This window comes from Octodon degus, unplaced genomic scaffold (assembly GCF_000260255.1).
Source record: "Octodon degus isolate 3935 unplaced genomic scaffold, OctDeg1.0 scaffold00071, whole genome shotgun sequence".
Taxonomy (NCBI): Eukaryota; Metazoa; Chordata; class Mammalia; order Rodentia; family Octodontidae; genus Octodon; species Octodon degus.
In genome coordinates this window covers 11,286,427-11,308,804 of record NW_004524647.1, presented here as the reverse complement: position 1 = coordinate 11,308,804, position 22,378 = coordinate 11,286,427, and the positions used below count along the sequence as shown (strand labels likewise).

At 37.3% G+C, this 22,378-nt stretch overlaps 1 protein-coding gene and 1 pseudogene across 1 annotated transcript in view; both read right to left on the bottom strand.

Moving 5' to 3' along the window:
• Positions 1-10,490, bottom strand: part of LOC105742757 — a 32,818-nt pseudogene extending 22,328 nt beyond the window's left edge.
• The window catches only part of Taf3 (TATA-box binding protein associated factor 3), a 176,106-nt gene that overhangs the window by 100,067 nt on the left and 53,661 nt on the right, over positions 1-22,378 (bottom strand). The window lies entirely within an intron of this gene.

The window sequence follows — 22,378 nt, the reverse complement described above, 5'->3', positions numbered from 1 at the left end:
AGAGAGAGAGAAAAGAAAAAAAATCTTTTCATAGGATCACCTGTGTTATGGTTTGTGTCTAGTTGTCCCTGCCAAAGTTGTCACGGAGTGGATTTCTAGACTTTGTGATTAATTCATGATCCAGGGTTAAGATTATGGGTGTGAGAGCTGCTGGGATTATGGGTGTGAGTCTACACAGGCGGGGGCAGATAGCTTGAATGCAACATGAGACAGACTTGCTCTCTGCCACCATTGTTGCCACTACTCCTCCCTTTTGCTCTTGCTTTCTGCTCTTTGCTGCTGCCACCATGAACAGCTGCTCTATGCCATGTGCCACACACTGCCTGGGGGCCAGGTGAGTATGGACTGAAACCTCCACAAACTGTGAGCTAAATAAACCTCTCCTTCCTTAATTTTGGGTGTCAGGTATTTGTCCTAGCAACAAGAGAAGAGTAACTGAGACAATCTACCATCCTAGGGGCATTTTTATTTTCCCTGACGCAATTAACTAATGTATATTCTATAATATTTCCTTTTGTCTGACCGCAGTTGCCAAAATTGTGCTACCTAAAATTGGTGGATTTACCCACATATTTTTAAAAGACTATACAAAGCAGAATCTTTGCCTAAGTTTAAGTTCTTAAAGGAACAATACTACTTTGCATTACTCTTGCCCCTTGACTTGTAAATTTCACCAAAAATAAACTGTTACTAGCTATGTCTACTATCTGAATTCTGGTTAACCAAACTCAAAGAGTGAATTTGTTTAGATAGCAGGGATTACTTGTACTTTCACTGTGCATAAAAATAAATGGATTCTGTATAAAAGAAAACAATGAATAATTTATCTGAATTAAAATTAGGGAAAACTATTGTAAAGTCACCATTTCCCCCAGAGAGAAGACAAGGCAAAGGCAAAGGGTAGTGAACTGCAGTGTGTGTTCAGTCCCCAGGGGGCACAGCTGGGTGTGGCTAGCTTGGGCCACTGAGGAAAGGTCCAGGGTAGTCTCACATTCCTCAGGTAAGCCCAGAACATCCCAGGTTTTAAATGCTGACAGCCATTTAAAATCAATATTAAATACCACCAAGATAACAGTAGGCAGACTCCACAGGTCCAGCCTACCACCTGCCTGGGGCAACCTTTGCTCCACCTGTTCTTATTCCAATTTCTGCTGTCACGATTATCCATGTGTGGAGTTTACTGGTCTAGTCCTTTATGTACTCTTTCCTCTGTCCTTTTACAGATTTATTTATTCACTTTAAGGTTCATTTAATTATTCAACAAATGGGATCAATAATATGTATCAGATTTTACTAGGTACAGAATATGTAATTAGAAACAAGACAAAGCCTTTCTTCACTGCATTTACAATATAATGGAAGGACAATTTTTATTTTATTTTATTTCATTTCATTTCATTTATTTATTTATTTATTTTATTTTTTGGTGGAACTGGGGATTGAACTCAGGCCCTTGCACTTGCCAGGGAAGCACTTACTCCACTGAACCAACTCCCCGGCCCCTTATTTCATTTATTTTTAAGACAGGGTCTCACTACATGGTTCAGGCTGGCCTTGAATTATGTTGCCCAGGCTGGTCTCAGCTTGCCAGCATTTTCCTGCCTCACCCTTTACAGTGATGGGACTATAGGCATGCACTACCATGCCTTGTGGGGAGACAAATTTTAAAGAAAAAGCATATCAAAGATCATTTCATTTTATTTATACTGGGGTTGGCATATGTAAACCATAGACTAGCCTTTCCTGGTTCGGGACGGCTCATCAGAGAAGCAGCATTACCACAAGCCCTGTAAGGGCCTCTGTCACATCATTCAGCTAGGTTCAATTTCAGGCTCTACCCACCACAGCAGAAGAGCATGTTTAAACCTCATGGCTAAGAAATGAACAGCCCTTCACTGTCGACTGAATATGCAACAAACAGCATGAAATGTAAGGCCTTCCTGTTGGTTTCCTTGTGGCCCTGCTTCTAGGCAAACTGCTCCAATTCATATATACCATGAAACTTCTCTGATAATCCTGAACTAGATCTGATCTCTAGCTCTGAATCTCGACAGTATCTTAAAAGATTTTTTAAATGCTCCTTGTAGTTTACCTCACATTATAAGTATATGAATATGTGATTACAGCATGTATTTTTATACAGCATGTAATGCGAAGCCTCACCTGAACAATTTCAGTTTGCTTTACAGATAAAAATTATTTCCCAAGATAAAAACATACTATATATAGTAGGCCAGTGATATATTTAAAAATCCATGTCCTTCTTAGAAATAATAAATTTAGGAAAGGGAAAGAGAGGGAAGTCAGATTAACAGGTACCAAAATACAATTAGGAGGAGAAAGTGCTAGCACTCTACAGCACAGAAGGATGCCTACACTTTACAACAATTGACTAAAGACTGAGTAGAATTCAAGATAATACATAAAAGTTTAACACTCAAATTCTTTGCTAAATACCATTTTCCCACTAAAAGGTACAATGGCTATTTCTAAGACTCAGAAAAGACGAAGAAGTACACAATGAAGTATGTAGTACGTTGGGGCTTCTAGTTCCAGAAATGCTAAAAAATGGATGGAACATTTTTAAAAGGCCATCAGACAGGGCTATCATTTGTCAAATTTGGGATAATTTGAGCAGCAACATATATAATGACAAAAATGATTACCTACTAAGAAGAATTCTGAGCTCAATCTACTTAAAAAAAAAAAAAAGAGCAGTGGAGTAGAAGAGAGAAAACCTTTTATTTTATTTTATTCTATAGAAGAATTCCAATTTGGAAGTAAATGAAAGCATCAGAAAATCCCCATTTATAATCACACTTATAGTATTTACTTAAGTAAAAAAATCAATGAATATTAAAAGAATGCTGAAGAATAAAATACTCTCAAAATATTACTGCTCATTCATTAATTATTAAGGGAATTAATAGTTACCTTTACAAGGAAAACTATCTGGTATACAACACAAAAAGTGATCATCAGCCCACCAAAACTGGTAAACTGACATTATATATCCCTGACACAATGCATCAAAATGCAAATGAACATCACCAACAAAAAATTTCTCACCTGAGTTTAATCAAGAGGAAATAATTACACACATCCATATTCATCTGGACTCATCAATGTCGCTGCGAGGAGACTAAGAGAGAGATTATCGAGATAGGACAACATAAATGCAGTATATGACCTCTGACTGCACCCTGACAGCAGGGGTAAAAAGCTACAAATAGCACTACTGGAAAAACAGGGAATGCTGGACACTCATGTCACACTGATGCTAAATTCACTATCTGTGGTTATACAGAACTGTCCTTGCTCTTAAGAAATAACATGCTGAAGTATGTAGGGGTGAAAGGTCACAGGGTCTGCAATAGCTGTGGAGTGTACTGAAAACACAGTGTGGGTGGTAGTATGTGTAAGCACAGAGGTCTTTATATCCAAGGAGACATCAATGGGGCAAAATTTGGAAGAGATCTAGTAGTCCTTCAATGACCATTCAGACTTACTACTGAGGTATCCATTTTGGACTTATGACTTGCTTTATGTTTTTGTTTAGTTCTGTACATCTTGTTTATATGGTTTCAATGTGTTTTTTTTGTACATTATACCTTGTTTATACAGTACTATAAATTTTATCAACTGCACTGCAGTTTTATGTTGTTATACATTATAGTACTGCATGTAAGAGTTATGTGAATAAAAGCGAAGTCATATTGGAGTTTCCTTTAACCATTTCTTTGTTCTAAATATTATAATGTACATACTACATGCAATTCTTCACTTAGTGGCCAATTTGGTTAACAACCTAGGTGCAGGAATCAAACTCAGTCATTAAATAAGAAAGGGTTGTATATCTTCCTGTTAAAATATCCGGAAGAAAAGATACAAGAACCTATTTCCTGAAAAGGAAAATTTTTATGTGACTGTTATAAGCCTTAATCAAGTATAAAAGTTTTCAAATGCTAATATATTTTTGAAGTGTCTTACTATAATATACTAATTTAAGAATTTTTCCATTATTCCCAACAGATCTGAGGTAAACTGTTAATACTAAGTATACAGAGTAAGTATCGCTCAAGGCATACCTCACAATAAGTTTAAAGTACAACAGCCACTAAATTCATAGATTATGGGAAAAAGCTGATGACCAAAATTGACCATCTAAACAACTACACACACAATGTTTCCTACTCAAGCCCAATTTCAAAGGAAAGTAGTTTGCAATGGTTGGTTGGTCAAAAACAACATTAAACAGCAAGCACTAGAAAGTTAATTGAATGTTTGCCAGAAAGAGTAGGACTCATTTTCATACTGGATAATTAATTTCTTTGTTTTTATAAGAATTTTAAAGAGTGACCAACATGCACCCCGTGGGTAATTAACTTCATTCAAGAAAGACCACTTGATTTTTGTGGCACGGACTATGCTGAGGTCTGGAAACACTCCAACAATATGTTATTTGTTTTAAGTATTTTCTTATGGTGTTTAACCTGAAAAAATATATTACAGTGTTGTAGTATTTAAACTCAATTACAAATAGCTTTACTAATATCTATTTATCTGTCTATTTATCTATCTATTTTGTATTTAGGACAGGGTCTGCAGAGTCTCACTGCGTAGATCATACTCATAGTGATCCTCCTGTTTACAGCCTCCTAAGTGCTGGGATTACAGGCACACGCCACCATGCCCAATCTCAATCAATGTCTCAGCGCACCCCCGACTGAACTCCGGGCCCCTGTGTTTGCCTAAACAGGCGCTTTAATCTGCTGAGCTATTTGGCTGGCCCTACATGTATATATTTTTAATTAATAATCAAATGCACTGGATCTAAATTTAACTACATAGTATAAAAATTATTTTAGATCATTGCCCTACATTTAAATAGAAATCTAAGTGTCTGTAGTTTCCAAAGCATGTTGAAAGAAATTAGAAATATCTATAAACACAACTACTTCATGAAGCATCACTTTTATTTTTTCTTCCATAACTTTATTGAGAAACAAATAGCGATGAGACAGTTTCAAATCAAATTAGTAGGACAGTTTCAATAATTAACACATTGCATACTGTCTTCATAGTGGTTATTTATTGTACAAGATGCAGACATGACATCCTATTTACAAACACTATTTGAATAAATCACTCTATTCATTGAATTAAGACAATGTAGCTAAATATCTATCCTAACCATTTTGAATACAGATACTGTAATATTTAAATGACAGAACAAAGAAGTATCACTTAAAAAATAATTTATTATGTACATGTACCAACTCCCTATTATGAATATATAAAAGTTAAAAATAAAATAATTTAAAGACTAATGTGAAATTTTAAATGTGAAATGTTTTGTAATGAAGCTATTAAGATATTTTTTTAGCAGACGCAGGGGCCGGGAGTTGCAGACGCTGGGGGCCCCTGGAGTTCGATTCCCAGGCCTGCGGAGCTGGCCCCACCCACGGGGCGTGCTGAGCTGGCCATTGAGACTGGGTGTGATGGCCTGTGCCTCTAATCACAGCACTTGGGAGGCTGTAAACAGGTAGATCACTACTAGTATAGTGAGACCCTGTACACCCTGTGCACCCTGTCCTAAATACAAAAAGAAAGAAAAGAAAAAGAAAATAAAAGAAATAATTTTTTTTTTAAAAAAATGATGTACTGGACAGCCAAATAGCTCAGCAGATTAAAGCACCTGCTGGGACAGAGGCAGGGACAGGGAGTTCGATTCTCTGGCCTGCTGTGCCTGTCCTGCCCTCGGGGCGCACGGAAACAGCCATTGAGACTGGGTGTGGTGGCGTGCGCCTGTAATCCCAGTTCTTGGGAGGCTGTAAACAGGAGGATCACTAGGAGTCCAATCTACACAGTGAGACCCTGTATACCCTGTATCAAATATGAAAAAAAAGGTGTGCTAATGCAGGATGAAATCCATAGTTTGAATTTTTTTCTTAATATCAATCCCAGACGGCAAAAAGTTTTGTAAAACATTAAGTTAATTGGGTTAAACACTACCCACATATTCTTTACCTGACCCCAAACTGGACAAATTGCTACTTAAATATGTTTCAGAAGTGTGAAGATAATTTAAAACTGCATTTTTATTAGTGGTTACCCATTTTATCTGTATGGTAGGTATTTCCATAATGCACATATTTGGACCATATCGGTCCTGCTTAAAATCTCCCCTCTATTCTCCATAGGTTCCTTTCATGCCATCTATTTTAGATTCTACACTTTAGAGAAAATGTGATCCTTGACTTTCAGAGATTTTCCTTAACGAAGTTCCATCCATTTTCCTGTACATGACACAATTTTCTTCTTCTCTACAGCTGAATAACATAGCACTGTGTACATGCACTGTATGTTCTCTATCCACTCATCTAATAGGCACCTATGCTGTTCCATATCTTAGCTACTGTGAACTGCGCTACAATAAACAGTGGCATGCACGTACAGTGCACATTCCTATCATATACTGACCATAATGTATTCAGAGTTTTCCAGGCTGAACTTGAACTTGTAAGCTTCCTGCCTGAATCTCTCAGAGTGGTAGGATTTTAGGCTGTGTCACCATGCCCAGCTTTGGAGTTTTTGTTTTTGATTTTTAATTCTTGGCAACAGCCATTCTGACTGAGTTGAGATGGAATCTCAATAATGTGGTTTTAATTTGCATTTTTCTAACGACTAAATATGTTTAACATTTTTTCATGTACTGATCAGCCATTTGTACTTCTTTTGAGAAGTATCTATTCAATTTATTTGCACTTTTTTAAAAATTGGGCTATTTGATTCTTATACTTTCGTGTTGTTTTTTTTTTGTTTGTTTTTGCTGGTACCAGGGATTGAACTCAGGACCTTGTGCTTGCCAGGCAAGCACTTATTCCACTGAGCTATGTCTCTGGCCCTGATTCTTATACTTTTAAAAATATATTCTAAATATGATACTCTGTCAGAAAACTGACAAAAAAAATCCTGTTTTCCAGGCTGTATCTTCACTGTTTTGTTTCACTTGCTATGCAGAAACTTGTTAGCTTTATGTAATCTCACTTGTACTTTTTTTTTTTTTTTTTTTTCCCCCAGAACTGGGGATTGAACTCAGGCCCTTGCGCTTGCCAGGGAAGCGCTTATTCTATGGAGCCATCATCCCCAGCCCCTATTTTTTTTTTTAAAGGTAGGTTTTCACTATGTAGTTCAGGCTGGCTTCAAATTCACCATTTTTCTGCTTTAGTTCCCGAGTAGTAGAAGGGAAAATAGGTTTCTAGAAAATAAACTCCAATCTAAAACACAGACAGACAGAAAACTATTGTTCCACTTTCAAAGGTTCAAAGTCTAGTCATCAACCAATAATCGCTTTGGTCACTTTACATACCATACTACACTTGCTAGGATGGAAGGATGCTCTTTTCCACTTCAGAGATCTATTAGAAGCCAGATAGCACTGGGACATTACAAAGGCAACTGTTGCATGGTTGGTCTTTGTTTTTTTATGTAATACTTTTCCACCTTATATAACTTTCTAAAATTTCTCGTCCAACGAATTGTGTTCCTAGGGCTGGGGAGATGGCTCAGTGGAATAAGCACTTCCTTGGCAAGCGCAAGGACCTGAGCTCAATCCCCGGTTCCGAAAAAAAAAAAAAAAAAAAGAAAGAAAAATAAACTGTGTTCCTAAGGGTTAACTAGTCCTACTGATAATGATTATATTATTGAAGACTGTGTATTAATTGGGAGGAAAAATTTTTTAAATGTGCTACATTCCAAAGTCAAGTTCAGATAGTAAGCATAACTTTGGATTACACAGTATTGCTTCTTTTAGAAGGGCTAACTGCTAGTTTTGAGTTTACTGTAGCAAAACAAAAAAATGGAAAGGAGAAAGAATAATTTCATGGCACTCCTCTGATAAAATGGGTTAGGAGGCTACAAGAGGGAAGATTTTCAGTTTTGTATTTACTCGGTTGGTGCAATGTTAGGTTTGAAAGAAAGGGCAATAGGCTCTTTCTACATCCTTAAAATAGTTCTTCTGAAAAGTGACTAAATAGAGATGAACTAAACAGAAATATTACAAGAAGTGGTACTTCAATTATGAAGACCATTTATATAAAGATCCTAGTAGGGATTGAGAGCATGTGATAAAATGTTGACATAGACCAAATATGTAAGAGCCTGGAGACAGAAGAGCAGGAGAAAGCAATTGCCTTGGTGAACACACCTCAGATTAGGACAATGACAGAAGCAAAGGAATCAATGAGCTGGAAGAGGCAACAGGCAAAGCAGAGGATGACCGGGATAGATCTGGCCACAGAGTAAAAACAAAGCAAAAAAAAATCAGTGATATGAACGAAAGCTAGTACCTATGGCAACAAAAGCCAGGGACATACAGTACAAGACAGGAAAATACTTAATATGATAAACGTTTGGTACAATAAAAGGAAATCTTGGATTAGGAGGACTTTGACAGGTCACCACACAGGGAACACTTGGAGAAATGTATTCATTGTGTAGTTCTTCCCTACTTCTTCCCCTAACAGCTATACATACACCATTCTGTAAGAAAGAAGTGCTTCAAAAAACTAATCTTAATTTTATGGCAGGATTGATAATTAAAGATAATAAATAATTTTATTTTAATAGCCTGACAATATTTCACCAGGTTAAGATTTAGTATTTTAATGTTAGATTATAAAATATGATATACTGCTTTAAAAAAATCATTTTTTATTGTAAGTGATGAAAAACTACAGCAATGAATCAGTTTTTCATTTGTTTTTTATCTTTTTATTACCCTTTTCAAAATTCCTCTGATGAAGCAGAACAAAGGTAAATCATGTTACTTTCATAAGAAATTCATTTTTTTCAGAACTGGGGCTTGAACTCAGGCCCTTGCGCTTGCCAGGCAAGCATTTATTCCACTGGGCTATTTCCCTGGCCCCAGAAATTCTTATTTGAAAAAAAGGATATACATGGTATGAAGTTGAAAGGTCCTGATGAACTCACTCATGGGAAGCACAGCCTCCAGCCTCTGGCATACAGCATATATTGTTTATTGATACTTTTAGTTATTTCTTAAGCAAGCCCTCATGAAATAGATTTTTTTAAAAAAAGCATAGAAAATCCAACATTCTTCCTGAGCAAAGGGGCAAGAGAAGAATGCATGATATATACATGAAGTTGTATGTAAATAATTGCTCAATAAATATTGAGGGAAGCAATGATTAAACACCTGGGCTTTGGAATTAAATTTTTAAAAGAGGAAAATATCCTACTTGTTAATATGAAATATTTGCTGATAAGTTAACTATCAGCAAGTCATTCACTGTTACAATTTATACACTTATTGTAATGCCATACAACACTATCATACTTGAATTAACAAGCAAAGTAGATATTCCATTTATACTGGCAACATTCCACAAACAACAAAGCTAAGTCCAGTAGATACAACATTTTCAAAATGCATGTAAACTACTGAGATGAATTCTTTCTGCTGACAATCCCACGGGAGAGAAGAGAAAATGATGTGTTTTACCCTAAGAGCTCAAAGCTCCCTTGGGAGGTAATTCAATTGAAATTTTACATTCAGTCCAGCCAGGCAGTGATAAACACATGCTTAAATTAGCTGTCTTATGCCATAATCAAATTATCTGAAAAAAATAGTTCCTAACAAAAATACAGAGAAGGTGAAGAGAGAAAAGAGAAAAAACAAAGCATAAAAAAGCTATTATTTTTAGAGAAAAAAATGTTTTTATAACTTTGACTTCTTCTGTAAGCAGGGTGCCACAGGAAACCACCATGCTTCTCAGTGCATTCACAGGAGTGGTTAGGCTGTACCATGCTGCAAGTTAGCACACTAATAATCACTTAAAATATTTTTATACTAAGATTTTTGAAATTCATATGATTTATAGAAGTTTTTCTTTTTTTATTATTATTTTACTACAGGGTAAACAGGGTCTCGCTATACAGATTGGACTTGTAACGATCCTTCCTGTTTTTCAGCCTCCCAAATGCTGGGATTACAGGTGCGCGCCACCACGCCCAGTCTCAGTCCCAGTCTCAACGTGCCCCCAGGGGCAGGGCTGGCACACCCCAGTCCCTGCCTCTGCCTAAACAGGCTCTTAAATCCACAGAAGTTTTTCTTAAATGATTGCATGAACAAAATTTAACTTGCGTCTGTATCTTTTACTATAAACATTTTCAAATTTTTCCTGAAAGTAACTACAGTTATACACAAAAGTGAAATCAATAAAAGATGAAAGGTTAAAGCTGACTTACAAAACCATTGTCTTACATCAGAAGAAGTAAAACTATACAGTCAGCTTTTAAAAATTATACCCATCAATCAAATAACAGAAGATAATTTTATTTTTAAAAACTCAACCTGCACCCTCTACTTACCTTACTTGCTGGAAGAGCTTGTGCTCACCTCCCCCAACAAACCTGCTGACACCCTCTGCCACAGTGGAGGGTAAGCTGCGCCCCAACAGCACCATGGGCACTGGCGTCCACAGCTGAGCCACATTCTTTCCAAAAATTGCTGGTGCTGTTCTCCAGCTAGTGTCTGTCCACTGTACTTGTTACTGTAGTTATGTTACTTAAATATTAACCAAGTAAATATGAGCATAAAAGAAACCTGCTTTAAATAAAAACTAAACTGCTTCAGAAAGACCTTACATAGACTAACCACAGGGAAAACAATACTAGTATGATGTACATGTGAACAAGAAAACAAAACAAAACAAAAAAAAACCCAGAGGACTAGCAGCTGAAATTTATAAGAATGATGCACAGGTCACTTTGTAAGTTTTTAAAGTCTGACTTCACTTTGAAGAAACAGAAAGATCACATTTGATATACTAGAAGTGTGATCTATGTAAGAAAGGCAACATTAAATCTCAAAGAACCAACTCATGAAGAGTCTTGCTCATACTTAAAAAAGATAGGTTGAATGTACATTTATATGTCTTAAAATGCTTAAAGTTTTGAGATATTTGTATTGGGGATCAAACTCAGGACCTTGTACTTGCCAGGCAGGGGCTTATGCCTCTGAACTATATCCCTAACCCCTTCCATATATAAATCTGTTAAATAATTGCCTACTTAAACATTTCTATAATTAACTGGCCAACTAATATAGTAGGAGGCTTCTGTTCTATTATGTTAAACTCTAGAATGCAAATGTGGGTTGCTCAATAACTAGTGGGTGATATAACTCAGTGACTAATAAAGGGCTAAGAAAGAAATATGAACAGGATGCTAAGACCCAACTAGTGAAGAGAGATTCAGAAGAATCTGAAGCACACTGAGGCTTAAATGGGATATAAATTTAGCAGGCAGAAAAAGAGGTCCTTCCTGGCAGAAGAAAAGAAAACAAAAGGCAGGCAAGTGAGACATTGGTAAACTTAGGCTGGCTACCATTTAGGCTATTAAGGAAGAGAAAAGTTACATGCAGGGAAGTGGGTAGAGGCTAATTCACAAAAGGACTCACATATCACAGCCAAGAAATTGACTTGGATCAGGAATGGAAAATAATTTGAGGGATTTTAGGTATAACTGCAATCAAACAGATTTCTAGTTCAGAAACACTGGTCTAGCTAAAGTATGGAAGACAGAACAGAGGAAGAAGGAAGATAAATTTGGAAGAGTAACTGTTAAACCATGAATCCAAATCAGAACAGTACCCATGGGACTGGAAAAAAAAGTGAAGTTAGAGCGGGTAGGAATTACCAAGATGACATGATGGAGAGGAATGCGAAAGAGCCTGTAGGGTAACCTCCACATTTTACCATGTGAAAAGATACAGTAAGGGTTATTTAAAGAGATATCAATGTAGGTGAGAACCAGACCAATGGAGGAAATAATTTTGTCTTGAAATGAAGAGTATGGGGTGGAATTTGTCCAGTAAACTGCTGAATATATGAATCAGAACTTCACAAGAAGTGAAAGCTCGAGGAAAAAGTGATAGGAGGTACACATCAGCCACGCACAAGTACAGTTAAAACATGTTCTCTGGACCCACACTGAGGTAAATTCACTGTTCGGTATTGTCTGCATGACTGTGGGCAAATTATTGAACCTTTCTCTGCTTACTCATTTGTAACAAAACATAAGAATAGCATTTACGTCATAGGGCAGGGCTGTTGTGAAGATTAAGTAGATATGAGGGAATCACAAGTGGTGCCTGGCATGCGTGCTACTGTGTATTAGCTGTCATTACCAAATTTTTTGTGTTGCTGAGGTCATCCACCAATGTGGAGAGTAAGAAGAGAGCCACAAGGGAAATCCTAAAAACACTAAGGTTCAAGAGGTAGGAAAGGTAGAGCATCAGAGAGAAGAGTACTGCCGCAGAAGCTGAGAAAGTGTACAGTTTCAGAGAAAGAAAAAGTCACAAAGAAATGAAGTATAAGTAAGTTTCTGAAAGTGTGGATTAGAACTGAAAATAAAGAAGCCACTGGAGACTGTAATAAAAGCAGTTACTACTGAATGGTCTCCAAGCTTTTAGAACTGTCTGCCCGAGAATTAAAAAATAAATAATGTGCCTTAACTATCCTACCTCTCATCTTTATAGATTATATATTCGTACCATCATCATGGGCTAATCTCTTCGTACCATCATCATGGGCTAATCTCTCAAGGCACAATATGTGCCCCAGGAGTTTTCACACATCAAGAGCAGAGAGGAGAAAATTAATACCAATGTAGTTTATTAGGATTTTCTGATCTTGGGGACCAATTTCTTATTACACAAGATTAGTTGGTCTTTTTAAAAGCATGAGATGGCTAAAAACAAACTTGGACCAGGAATAGATATGTACGTTCTACCATGATCAGTTGTGTTTATGCATACGTAGCATAGTATAGACAATCAAAGGCTTTTAAGCCAGCATCTGTTAAAGATACCTTCCCATTTGAGAGGCACCTGCATAATCCATACATGAACCTGAGTGGGCACATATAAATAGATGCACACTGCAGTAGGCTTAAAGCACACAGATGACCCCAGCCAACCTCTCAACACTGCATGCAGGTGTCTCAGTCTTCTTTAGGAGACCACACATATGTTATGTCCACATAACTAAGGGGAACTTAAGATTTAAAAAATACATGTACGGCCAGGGATAGAGCTCAGTGGTGCAGCATCTACCTGGAAAGTGCAAGGTCTTTAGTTTTGATGTCCTGTGTGTGTGTGTGTGTGTGCGCGCGCGCACCACACACACACACACACACACTAGATAAAAATAAATACAAGTTAAACATTTTTAGGGTCAGGGAGATAGCTCAGTAGAATAAGTACTTGCCTGGCAAGTGCAAGGTCCTGAGTTCAATCCTGGGTACCAAAAAAAAAAAAAAAAATTTTTTTTTTTTCTCCTCTCAGTAAGTCATCCTGTGTGTTCCATTTTGAAAAGAGTACAAAGGGTTAAAAAGGTTAAAGAGTAAATAAATTTTAAAAATCCTGCCTGAACAGTGTTTCAGAAAGTTTGGTTGAAAAAAAGTATAGATTTTGGTCTGGAGGAAGTCAGAGCTAAAGAAAAGGTTTAAGCATGTTTCTTAGGGCCTAAGCATGACTGCAGGTGACAATGAAGAGCACTGGAGAAGGAACAGGGAAGGAGGGGATGGACTACAGAGCCACAGATCCTCACCCTGGCAGAGAGGCACATTCACTCACTATAATAGAAGGGGATTTTAGAGTATGGGTTCAAAGGCCTGGAAAGCTCTGCTACCAAAAAAAAGAAAGAAAGAAAGAAAGAAAGAAAGAAAGAAAGAAAGAAAGAAAGAAAAGGAAAAAGAAAAGAAAAACTTCTTGAATTACTCTGATAGCACTGGTAGGTGGAATGAAGCTGGAACCACTGACCTACAGCTCTGATAAAGGGTTCTGAAAGCAACACATTTCCAGTGCTTAACTTTTTATTTTTAATTTTTATTTTATTAATTTTATTGAGAAATATAGCAATGAGACAGTTTCAAAACCCATTAATAGGTCAGTTTCAATAATTAATACATTGCATATTGTTGTCTTCATAGTACAAGATGCAGACATGATATCCTGTCCAAATACTATTAGTACAAATCTTTCTTCTCATTGAATTAAGAGAAAGTAGCTATATATCGTAACTATTTTGTATATACACATACAAAATGGTCCTTCCTTTGTATCCCCTTTTTTTGTTTAGTTTTGTTAGAGATGGGTATTCCCTTGCCATTTAAATATTGTAGGTGCGTGAATTCAGCAAAATAATCCAATATAGTCCAGTAGTCCATAATAATAGTGGATTATCCATAGGACTAGCAATGCCAGAAGTTGTTGACTTGAGCCTTTCACAGCTCAGCATATTAATATGGCTTTATTTTTTATACCTCGTTTTTATACTTTTCTGCTGGACTGTTAAGGCCAAGATAAAGCAAGACCTAACCAACAAGAAATGTATCTTTTGTATCGGATAAGGTCAGTCAAGTGCCCTCAGGATTTATCCTGTTACCCTGTACTGCAGTTTTCCAGTGCTTAACTTTTTAAACTCTATAATTTCTTTGCTGTTCATTTCTTAACTGGCCAATTAAAGTTATAAATAATTTCAGCCACCTGAAAGGTACAATCAGGTATCTTCTCTAATCCTTAGCTTTTCCTTTATCATCCCTGATTTTAACTTGGATTGAAGAACATTTTCCTGGGATTTGTTCTCAAACTCACATGATTCAGCATCAAAACACTCCCAAGGGCTCTCTTATCTGTTTCACTTCTAAGCAGTCAATTCATCTCCCCTAAACAGTTCACAGGTACCACTAGGAAAGTCTTACACTGAATTTGCATCTATTCTGCTCTCTGATCTCCTGCGTTCTTTTCCAAAAGCAGCAGAAGTGGAAAAAGAAAGAGAATAAAAAGAGAAAAAGAGCTACACAAAATTTCTTTGTTGTGGAGATAAAGCCTTTCTTTAAGAATATACAATGTTCCTGCCACAGGAGCAAAAATTTTGTAAGCACAATTTCAAGCCAGGATCATGGCTAAACCATTTTACATGAAATGTTAAGTTTCTATGTCACTAACTTTATTTAACAACCCTTGAGGGTTGTTAAATCCCTTCACACTGAACTTTCTTAATCATTTTCTCAAGCTGGTGTTCTATAAAAAGAGAACATTTCAAACAAAATATAAAAATACTTTTAAAGTACTTAAAATAATTTCAATAAAAGATCAATTCATAATAACCTGTAAAAGTTATGCTTCCTGAATAAGACTGACAGAAGAACCTGAATGTCAGATATCATGGCGAAGTGTTTAAGTTAAAATGAGTATTAGTACTAAAATGGCAAAATAGAAAAGAAGTGACCATTCACTGGGTGCCATGATGTATATATGTTATCTCTAATTTCTACAAGCCTGGTGTGGTGTTGCATGCCTATAGTTCCAGCACTCAGGAGGTTGAGGCAGGACTGCCATGATTTGAGGCCAGCCTGGAGTACATAGCAAGACCTTTTCCAAAACAAAACAAAGCACAACACCACTTTATAATAACCCTAGTGTTACAGTCAAGGTTTGCAAGGGAATAGATTTAATACTGGGCACATAACTTATAGTATTATTTTATAATATTCACTCAAAAAATCAAATGCAGAACAGCACACAAGATTTGCCCACATACTAGAAACCCAAAGAATCCAGCTGAGGGCTTGAATCCCATGGCAGCGTCCTGTGTGAGTCCAGCTGTGGACCTAGAGCCCATGGCAATGTCCTCCACGAGTCCAGCTGGAGGCCTAGAGCTCATGACAATGTCACATGCAAGTCTGTAAGGAGGATCTGCACTGGGACAGGCCCAAAGGTCAGTAGTGGAAGCTAGAAAGTCTGCATGAGCAGGCTTAGGGATCTGCATTGCAGCCAGAAAACAATACGCAAGGAGAGGACCAAGCTCCCTCAGAGAACTGCAGCCATTCTCAACAACTAGAACCCAAGCCCCTCTGAGGATGAGAACAACTTGAGTTCCTATCAGCAAAACCAGCATGCCAAACTTCTCCAGGAGATCAACAGCACCCTAATCCCCTCCAGGTCTCCTTGTATGCTGTTGGCAACAACCCTCAGGTGAGCCTTCCACAGCCGGCACCACACTGACTCAGTTCAGATGGGTGTTATAAATTGACCATTAGTTAACCCACCACACCTGGGAGCTATTACTAGCCTCATCTTACTGATAAAGGAGGGTTAAGAAAACTATATATCCACAAAGTGTTTAGCCCAGAGAGCCTCCATTTAAAGATGGCAGTGAAGACATTCAGCAGCGGGAGAGAATACATGCATGTCTGTCTTTGTGAGAACGCTGGCTGTGTGGGAGAGGGAAGACTGAGGGGAGTAAAAAGATCAAAGGCAGACACGACTGAATTAGACACTCGTAGAAACAAATGTGGAAGCAAAGGTGAAAATGAATACAAAGGAGACAGAAAGGTAAAACCCAAACGGATGTCTGCTTGCCCACAGGATGGAGGGAGACCAGTAGAAAGAATTGTGGGAGTGGAGGCTTAGCAGTATAGATAAACTGATGGAGGTACACTTCTCTTTCATTGTCCAATTTCAACTTGGGCGCCATAAAACTGAAGGCTAGAGAGAAAGCTCAGTGGCGTAAGTGCCTGCCTGGCAAGCGCAAGGTCCTGAGTTTGATCCCTAGTACCACCAAAAAGAAAAAAAAAGAAAAGCCCTAAAAGGAATAGATATAGATATAAATGATTCACTATTTTGAATGTAAGCATATTTCAAATGAATAACAATTACAGGGCCGGCCAAATAGCTCAGTGGATTAAAGGGCCTGCAAGCAGGCTCAGAGGTCAGGGATTTAATCCCTGGGCCTGCCATGCCGGGCCCCACCCCTGGCACATGCTGAGACAGTAATTAAGACTGGGTATGGTGGCGAGCACCTGTAATCCCAGCTCTTGGGAGGTAACAATCATTAATGGGTGCTGAAAACCAAGGAGTAAAGGGCGGATGAGAAAAACATTCACATGGTTTCAAAACATTTTAACAAACAGTTATCCTGACAAAATGGAAAACAATAACTTGATAGCAGAGAAATTCAGCAGTGACCACTTTAACCAGGTAAAATCACCGAATCAATACCACAAGGCTATTCATACAATGCACTAGAATACAACTTCTATAGCAACTCTGACAAAAAATAACTTATATCAGACAAAACCAAATTGATGAACATTCTGAAAATGACTCCCTTGTTCTATAGTAAGCTCATGAATGGCAAAGACAGAGAAAAGAACAGCTAAAAAACTAAAGAGACATGCAACTTGGGATTCCTAATTGTACACTGCAACAAACCAAATTTTCTTCTTCTTTTGCTACAGAGGATATTACTGGAACAACTGATGTAATCTAAATGTGGCTCATAGATTTGATAGCAGTATTACAGCAATGTTAATTTCCTGATTTTGATAAATGTACTGTTATATATGAGAAACCCTTCATTTTACACACTGAAATATTTAAGAGGAGAGTCACATTTCCAGGTTACTTTCTAACAAAGTTCAGAAACAAATACAAACATACACACACACACACACACACACACACATACACACACACACAAACAAGCAAAGAAGTGTTAACATCTAAGGATGGTAGATAAATGTCTGGCATTCACTGAACTATTGCGGCAACTTTTCTATGTCTGCAATTATAAAAAGTGACACAAAATTCCCTGGGGTATTAACCTAGCCATTGCTTAATATTTTCTGCAAGACTGACTCTCAGGAAATGACCACTGGAGCAAGGATAGCTCACTACCCGTTATGATTACCCTACTCACTGCCTTCTATTACGAGCACTCCGCCTTTAGACAACTTGGTTGCTAGAGAATTTATGTTGATTCCAAATTTATCCTAGTATATTCTTCTCCCATCAAACCTCTGTGCCTTTTCCCATAGTTAAAATGTTGTTTCCCTAAGACCTTTCAACAGCTGTCTACCATTCCTAAGATTTAACTGCAATGCAATTTTCCTGTAGAGGCCAGACTTTACATTCTCAGTTCTTGCTTCTGAAGATCCCTTTTCTCATCCCTATAATGCTATTATTCCTTCTACTAAACAATGGAGTAGATGGAGTAGGTGAGCTCTAAGGTCCTATTAAAAGACTGCAAGTTTCTTATAAGCAAGGACTGAGGAGTGTGTATGCCTCATGCCAACATGTCTGGAAGTTGTACTGGGCTGACCAAACTTCCAAATCTAACATACCTTCATTATCCCCAGTAAGCACATCTCTGTACTCTGCCACAGATTAAAATCCTTTCCAGGATCTGAATAAGAAATCTCCTGTATATTTTTAATTGCTTTCCAATAATCTGACAAAATACATAGTGTATCACTGAAGGAAATAGCTGTCTGTGAAAACTTACAGATAAATCAAATTTGCTTGGCTCTCAGCTTTGAAACCACTATAGGTGCCCACTGAGTAGCTTTTTTTTCTGAACTTACTACTTCCTTACACTACTCAGTCCAGTATGTACCTGTGAATTTATAGGGGCAGTCAGTATAGAAGCTGGCCTTCATCTAATGTAAACAGTGTCTAGTGGCGCATCTGCCTCAGAATCTCAAAATGCAGTTTAGCAGCTTCCAGGAAAAGTAGGCAAGTCATCCAGGGCAACACAGTGAGTTCTGTGCAAGGCTGGGATGGGGTAGGAAGGCAGTGCAGTGGTGGAGCACATGCTTAGTGAAGTACACGTGAGGCTCTGGGTTTGGTCCCCAGCTCAGGGCAATAATAATGATGATGAAGATGGAATAACCTTCAACCTTAGGTCTCCCCTAGTAAGAGATTTTTCTACTTTGCCAACTTCATACTGAAATGTTTCCCTTCAGACAACATTTTCCTTTCATTTAAATGTACAAGTATGGGCTGGGGAGACAGCTCAGCAGCATAAGTGCCTGCCTGTCATGTACAATGTACTGAGTTCAATCCTTGGTACCACAAAAATAAACAAACCAACAAACAAATATTACCCTATCTCATTTTGAAAAGCTCTCTAGAAATTCAAGGCATTTTGCTTTGTCTATAAAACATAAAATATCTATTTCATATAAAATTGATCAAGTTCATACTTCCTTGCTGTTTTATGTGTCTGACAGATAAACATCTTTTATTTCTTTCCTAATTTATTTAGATCATCTAATTTTATAACAAATGTTCTTTTTAAAGAGAAAATGTTGACATACTGCTGACTCACAGGCATTAAAGGCAGCTCCTGAGGGTAAAGGATTTATGATACTGAAACAGAACTCAAGACTTGTAGCAAACACTGGGAAAATAGTACATCAATAAACATAATTTTTAAGGGATTATTTGTGCTATGTGAATAATTTTTATTTTTTCTGTTCCTTCTGCCACTGATATGTTGGATTTACAGAAAACTAGACATGCTAATGTAATAGTGTACGTAGCTTAAATGTTCCACATTCTATAGTACAGAGACCCTCATGACGAAAGTTGACCAAATTACAAAATGAATGGCTTAGTGGTGAGTAGTGAGACTTGATCCTGATAACCTCAGTGGTCAGAATAGAAATTTCCATATTCAGAAAATGCAGAGACAAAGGCAGTGAAAGAAGGAACACGATAGTATGTGTATGTTAGCATATGAAATCCAAAGTTGCATTTCTTTTTTTTAAACATTTTTGTAATTTTTACAAATGATACAGAATGTCAGTAAACAAAATAATATGAATTTCACAATATTTGTTGTAGTGTATAGTGTTGTCTTCCAACTAGTTGTTCATTGTACCAGATACATGCATGCAAAATAGGAACAAGAAAAATAGAAAGAAATATATAAGAAATTAAGAAGAAAAGAAGCACAAACAACTGAAAAAAGGAGACAAAGCAGATTAATCAATAACTGCTCCTTTCCATAGACCAGCAGGAGTCCACAGTACAGTTGTCCAAACCATCCTGCTTATATACATAACTATGTCTCTTTTCCCCACTCTCTCTCCTGTCCTCCTCAACTCAGTAATTCTTTCATTTTGAATAGGTTCATTCCATTTTCCCAGTATCTATTGTACCCTTTAGATTTTGTTTTCTTTTTCAGGTTTTTTTTTCCTTTCCCATAATTTTATTGATAAACAAATAGCACTGAGACAGTTTCAAATCAAATTGGTAGGACCGTTTCAATAATTCACACATTGCATACATTCTTCCTAGTGGTTAATTGCTGTACAAGATGTGGACATGATATCCTATTTGTAAACACCATTAGAACAAATCGCTCTATTCATTAAGAGAATGTAACTATATGTCTATCCTAACCACTTTGAATACACAGATACAAAATGGACATTCATCTGTATGCCCTTTTTTTGTTAAGTTCCGTTATCTGAATATTATAGGTGTGTTAACTCAGTCAAAGCTGCATTTCGGAAAAAAAAAAAACAAAAAACCAAAGTTGCATTTCGCTAATACCATGTAATTGTAAAAACTTTTTGTTTGTAATTAGTAACCAATCATATTTCATAAAATTACAAATTTTTGAACTTTTCATATCAAAATAATTTCTGTATAGTGTTAGAAATAGCCTCAAAATCTAGTAACAGTGAGCCAGTTGAATTAATTCTAGTGTATCAGGAGGAAGATTCCACATAAGGTAAAGGCGTCCCCCACACAAGCCCTTCCCAGGACGATTGTCCCCACACTAAAGCCCCGGTGTAATACACACGCAGCACTGTGCACCCAGCCTCCATGTGCAGCCCTATGACTGTTCACAAGTGCAGCACAGAGGATCAGGATGAAGCACCTCCCCAGCTCCTGCCCTGGGCCCCTCCTCCCCTAAGCAACCACCAGCCAGATTTCACCAGCAGAAGTGCTGTGCGGGCCTGGATTCTTTCGCTCAACTCAGCGAAGGGTTTTTCCATGCTGAGTGCAGCTGATGATTCTTTTCTCACTGCTACAGAATATTTCACAATATATTTCTTTCTACTGATGGTAGGCCTCCAAATCTGTCCTGGTATTTGCATTTGCTATTATTGTTGTTATTATTATTATTATTATTATTATTATTATTTTTAAAGGTCCTTAAATTGTACAAACTTCGGGCCTCACAAAATCAAGGTCTGCTCCTGGCATACTCTATAACCACATTCTGCATTCTTCCTGAAACCACATTTTAAACAGTTCATACCGCGAGCGGGTCAGATGCACAGCACTAGGCACACCACCATGGCACACAGTGTGTGCTACTAAATGTGTGCTGAGCAAATGTCAAACTAGAAGATACAAGTCAAAAGACACCGCGACGTGTATAGTGACAGAAACATCAGGTCCAAGTACCCTGGTTTTCAAGTGCCACTATAATATGCAAACTGTATCCCTAGCAAATCCCTACTTAATATAACAAATGATGTAAAAGGGATACTCAAAAAAGAGAGGCATTTGTCATACAGTTTTTTAAAAAATAAAAGAAACAGGAACCCTTACTCTACCTCAGTTTTGGCCACTAGCTTTAAAGGCCGTGGTTACATCACTTCATCACTGTATGTCTCAGCTGTCTTATTTTTCAAATAGTACAGCTGTAATCTCAGAAGTCTCCTCTGCTCTAACCTTAGAGTCATCCGTAAAAGATAATGATGGTAATAATAATAATTGGAATTTATATCATTTATTTTATTTTAAAAGTACCTTACAATTCTAATAGTACATTATATGCAATGCTTTCATTACATTCTCATATTCCAAATATTTAAGAACTAAATAAACAGCACCTTTTACACCAACTTTTTGTTTCTTAAAGAACAGAGCCACAAATTCCAACTTTTCTTAACATCTACTGACAATTGTAGGCCAATAAATGTGTCTGTTTCTTTTTCTTGAAGCTTTTAAAAGACTATTTAATTAATATGAAGTATATTAATATAAATTCAATTAACATGAACTACACTCAAATATGAACAGAAAATAAAAGCTCTTAGATATCCATACCCTTACTCCCACCACTTTAATCCTTAAGAATGATTTCCTGCGGCTTGGGGAGAAGGCTCAGTGGCTTAAGCGCCTGCCTGGCAAGTACAAGGTCCTCAGTCTGATCCCTGGTACCCTCCCGCAAAAAAAAGAAAAAAAAGAATGATTTCCTGGTATGGTGATGGGTGCATATCTTAAGCCCTGCACTCAGGACGCAGACACAGGAGGATTCCGCTGAGTCCAAGGTCATCCTGTGCTAAAGAATAAGTTCAACACCAACCTGGACTATATAGCGAGTACTGTCTCAAAAAACTAAATAAGGGGCCGGGTAGATGGCTCAGTAGAATAAGCGCTTCCCTGGCAAGCGCAAGGGCCTGAGTTCAATCCCCAGTTCCGGCCAAAAACAAAAACAAAAACAAAAACAAAAACAAACAAACAAAAAAATCAAAAAAA